We start from the raw sequence: 5,834 nt of genomic DNA on the forward strand, positions 1-5,834 counted from the left end.
AGCCATCTTGGCCCTGCCGCCTATAAGTATTTTTAAATATCAATGAGAAGAGATAAATATAAATAGAAAAATGGAGCAAACATATAACAATTTAATCATCCCTTAAATATATGAAAAGATATCCAATCTCATAAAAAGTGAAATTTTAGACACCATAGAATATATTTTATAAAGAATATATGATATCTTGGGAGAACATGCATTTTTTTTTATACAAGGATTGTTAAAGTGTGAAATGCTTCAAGTCCTGCAGAGAGAAATTAGATACCATTGACTAATACCACATTGTATCTAGACTTCGGTGGTACATGGGGTTTGCGCTCCACTACTAACCTAAAGGTTGGCAGTTTGAACACATTCTGCAACACAGTAGAAGAAAGGACTGGTGATTGCTTCTGTTAAGGGCACAGTCAAGAAAACTCTGTAGAGCAGTTCTACTCTGTAACATATGGCATCACTATGAATCAGAATCAATTTGACATCAATGGCTGTTCAGGTTATTTAGTCCTTGAATCAATAAAACATGCACATATATGAAATTATCCAATAAATCTATATCGCAGCATTGTTTGTAACTGCAAAAGATTGTAAGCCAGTTAAGTTTGAATCATGAAGTGGGTTGTCTTTCTCTGATTAATGAGTTTTCACTTTAAAATTCTCATCATTCTTTTCTTCTTTCACAGCTATTTGATATCTCTAAAGATCCTTAAAAATGCATCCAGTTTCTTCTAGTGGCTGAAGCAGGAACTTTGACTTTCTGTGAGCCACTGAAACTTAACCAGAAATGGAAGTCCTTTCTTTGTTGTAAATGTTGGAAACTATATCTGTTCATTCATGAACATTTTTGTTTCTTAAAATTAGTTTATTTGGCTTAATTAAAATTTAGATTGTTATTTATCAAAGAACATTTATGGAGTGAAAAGTAAAGGCAATGAATGGGAAAATAATTTTAAGGTATATAATTGTCAAAGAGATTCTATCCCTAATATAAAAAAGTCAAATAAATAAGAATAAAGGCAAATCATTCAAAACAAAATTGATCAAATGATACCTGAAAGTACTTTACAAAAAAGAACATCCAAGAACATATTAATTAACATTCAAATTGAAACTACAGTGACATATTCTACATCAAGCTAATGGGTAAAAATCGTAAAGGATGATAATATTGAGGGCTGGTCACAAAGTGGAACATCACCTTGGTATTTTCAAATGTTGCTATTACAAGTATAAATTGATACACCCCCTCTGAAAAATTATTTGAGAGCTAAATAAATGCCTGATGCTTTTAGGTATAACCCCCACTCTAACGAATTCTTATGTGCAATGAAAAAGTTTGCATGTCCAAAAAAAAAAACATTCCAAATGTCCACCATAGTAAAATGCATTTTAAAGACTGAATATTTATACAGTGGAATAATAAACAGGAACAGAACAAAACACACTGGAAATGCGTGAAACAACAAGAATGAGTTATAAAAATCCAGTGTTTACTGATGAAATTAAAATGCACAGAATACACACTGAATGACTTTAGGTAAAATTTGCAAAGAGGGAATATTGACTTGTATTTGTTAAGCATACTTATGTAGTGAAAGTATATAGAAAAGCAAGAGCATAATTATAATAAAAGTCAAATTTGTGGTTATGGCTTTGATGGGAGGGCAGTGTGATCAGGAACAGGTTGGTAACTGACTTCTACAGTGCTGGTGATGTTCCGTGAATCAACTACTTGGGATTTACATGGATCTTTAATTTTTTTTAATTAATTTCCAACATTTTTTTTTCCAACATATATTTTTAAAAATAATATTTTATTGAGTTTTTGGTGAAAGTTTACACGGAAAGTTAGCTTTCCATTTGACAATTTCCACAAAAATTGTTCAGTGATGTTGTTAGGTGCTATCAACAGGATTCTTACTCATAGAGACCTTACATAAAACAGAAAGAAACACTGCCTGGCCCTGCACCACCCTCGTGGTCTTTGTTATGTTTGAGCCCACTGTTACAGCCACTATGATAATCTTTCTCACTTGAGGGTCTTCTTTTTTGCTGATCTTCTCTTTTACCAAGTATGATTTCCTTCTCCAGGAACTGATCCCTCCTGATAATGTGTCCAAAGTTTGTGAGATGTTGTCTGCCCATCCTTGCTTCTAAGGAATGTTCTGGTTGCACTTCTTCCAAGACAGGTTTGTTTATTCTTTTGCCAGTTCACAGTATATTCAATATTGTTTGCCAATACCACAATTCAAAAGTGTCAATTCTTCTTCCGTCTTCCTTATTCATCATCCAGCTTTCACATGCATATGAATCAGTTGAAAACACCATGGCTTGGGTCAGGTGCACTACAGTCTTCAAGGTGACATCTTTGCTTTTTAACCTTAAAAGAGGTCTTTTTCAGCAGATTTGCCCAATGCGATGAGTCTTGATTTCTTGACTGCTGCTTCCATGGGTGTTGATTGTGGATCCAAGTAGAATGAAATCCTTGACAGCTTCAATCTCTTCTCAGTTTATCATGACATTGTTTATTATGACATTGTTTATTGGTCCAGTTGTGAGTATTTTTGTTCTTTTTTTTGTTGTTGTTAAGATGTAAGGCTGTGGTTTTCATCAGTAAGTGCTTCAAGTCCTTGTAATTTTCAGCAAACATGGTTTTTTAATCTGCATAAAGCAGGTTGTTAATGAGTCTTCCACCAACCCTGCTGCCGAGTTCTTGATATAGTCCAGCTTGTTGGATAATTTGCTCAGCATACAGACTGAATAAGTATGGTGAAAGGATACAACCATGACACACACCTTTCCTGATTTTAAACCACACAGTACCCCTTGTTCCGTTCGAAGGACCACATCTTGATTTATGTACAGTTTCCTCATGAACACAATGAAGAATTTGCAATGTTATCCATAATTTGTTATGATTCACACAGTTGAATGTCCACATATAGTCAATAAAACACAGGTAAACATCTCTCTGGTATTCTCTGCTTTCAGCTAGGATCCATTTGATATCAGACAAAACCTACTGCCATCGAGTAGATTCCGACTCGTAGTGACCCTATAGGACAGAGTAGAACTGCCCCTTAGAGTTTCCAAGGAGCACTTGGAGGATTTGAACTGCTGACCTCTTGGTTAACAGCTGTAGCACTTAACAACTACGCCACCAGAGTTTCCAATATCAGACATGATATCTCTTTTTCCATATCCTCTTCTGATATCAGCTTGATTTTCTGGCAGTTCCTGTTGAGGTACTGCTAGGACAGCTTTTGTGTGATCTTCAGCAAAATTTTACTTGCATGTGATATTAATGATATTGTTGTTAGGTGCTGTTGAATGGGTTCCGACTCATAGCGACTCTATGTACAACAGAACAAAACACTGCCTGGTCCTGCGCCATCCTTACAATCGTTGTTATGCTTGAGCTCATTCTTGCAGCCACCGTGTGAATCCACCTCGTTGAGGGTCTTCCTCTTTTCCGCTGTCTGTGTACTTTGCCAAACATGATGTCCTTCTCCAGAGACTGATCCCTCCTGACACCATGTCCATAGTATGTAAGACACAGTCTCACTATCCATGCTTCTAAGGAGCATTCTGGTTGCCCTTCTTGCAAGACAGATTTATTCGTTCTTTTGGCAGTCTATGGTATGTTCAATATTCTTCACCAATGCCACAATTCAAAGGCTTCGATTTTTCTTCGGTCTTTCTTATTCATTGACTAGCTTTTGCATGCATATGATGCTATTGAAAACACCATGGCTTGGGTCAGATGCACCTTAGTCTTCAAGGTGCCATTTTGCTTTTTAACTCTTTAAAGAGGTCCTTTGCAGCATATTTACCCAATGCAACACATCCTTTGATTTCTTCACTGTTGCTTCCATGGCTGTTGACTGTGGCTCCAAGTAAAATGAAATCCTTAACAACTTCAATTTTTCTCTGTTTATCATGATGTTGCTCATTGGTCCAGCTGTGAGAATTTTTGTTTTCTTTATTTTGACATGTAATCCATACTGAAGGCTCTGGTCTCTGATTTTCATAGTAAGTGCTTCAATTCCTCTTCACTTTCGGCAAGCAAGGTTGTGTCATTTGAACAATGCAGGTTGTTAATGAGTCTTCCTTCAATCCTGGTGCCCTGTTCTTCTTCATATAGTTCAGCTTCTCAGATTATTTGCTCAGCGTACAGATTGAATATGTATGGTGAAAAGATACAACCCTGACACACACCTTTCCTGACTTTAACACAATCAGTATCCCCTTGTTCTGTCTGAACAACTGCCTCTTGTATGTAAAGCTTCCTCATGAGCACAATTAAGTGTTCTGGAATTCCCATTCTTTGTAATGTTGCCCATAAATTGTTATGATCCACATAGTCAAATGCCTTTGCGTAGTCAATAAAATTTATTTTAACTTATGTTTAATTAATTTATATTAATGATATTGTTAGATAAGTTCCACATTAGGTTGAATCAACTGTCTTGGGAATAGGCTTAAATATGGATTTCTTCCTGTAGGTTGGTCAGGCAGCTATCTTCCGAATTTTCTCACATAGACGATTGAGCACTTTCAGGATTGTATCCATTTGTTGAAATATTTCAATTGTTGTTCCATCAATTCCTGGAGCTTTGTTTATCGCCAGTGCCTAACACCTACAGTGCAGCTTGGACTTCTTCCTTCAAGACCATAGATTTCTGAGCATATACTATCTCCCGAAATGGTGACTCTGTGTATTCCTTCCACCTTGTTTTGATGCTTCCTGCATCATTTAATATTTTCCCCATAGAATCCTGAATCATGGGTTAGCTCTATTTCTAGTTTTTTTAAGCAAGCGCCACACCATTTTTCATAGTGGTGTACCATTTTGCAGTCCCACCAGCAATAGATATGGATTCCATTTTCCCCATGAATTTCCCATTTGTTGTTATCTGTTTTGTTGTTGTTGTATTTATTTATTTATTCATTTTATCAATGCCATTTTAGCTGGGGTAAGATGGTATCTCACTGTAGTAATGAGTTGTATATCTCTAATGTCCAAAGATTGTGAATATATTCTAATATGCTTTTTGGCTGCTTGGATGAACTCTGGTGAGCCTTCTGCTCATTTCTTTTGCCTATTTTGTGAATAGTTTGTCTTTTTGTTGGTGACTTGTTGCAATTTTTCACAGATTTTAGAGATTATACCCTTATTGGATAAGTCCTTTCACAATATTTTTTTTGCCATCTATCAGCTGTCTATTTACTCTTTTAATAAAGTCTTTTGATGATTATGTTTCTAATTTTTATGAGGTCCTATTTATCTCTTTTTTCTTCTTCTAGTCATGTATTTTTTTATGTTTGTTACTCTATTTGAATATCATTGAACACATACTAGGCTGTTTTGATTACAGTGGCTGCATAGTATGTTTTAATATTGAAGAGTGTAAGGTCTCCTGCTTTGTTCTTTTTCTACAGTTGCTTTGTCTATCAGGGATTTCTTTGCATTGCATATGATGTTGATCACTAGGTTTCCATTTCAGTAAAGAATGTCATTTGTGTTATTGGGTTTGCATTTTATCTGAAGATCGCTTTGATTGAATTGACATTTTCGCTATGCTAAGTATAACAATCCATGAGCACTAGACGTATTTTCATTTATGTAAGTTTCTTTTAGTCTCTTGTTGTAGTGTTTTATAATTTTCATTTTAGAAGTCTTTTATGTTCCTGGTTAGGTTAATTTCTAGGTGTTTTGTCAATTTAGAGGCTGTCATAAATGGCATTGTGCTTGATTTCTTTTTTGGAGCAGTCTTTGTTAGTGTAGAAGAACACAACTGATTTTTTTGTGCTGCTCTTATACCCTGCAAAGT

This window comes from Elephas maximus, chromosome 20 (assembly GCF_024166365.1).
Source record: "Elephas maximus indicus isolate mEleMax1 chromosome 20, mEleMax1 primary haplotype, whole genome shotgun sequence".
Lineage (NCBI taxonomy): Eukaryota > Metazoa > Chordata > Mammalia > Proboscidea > Elephantidae > Elephas > Elephas maximus.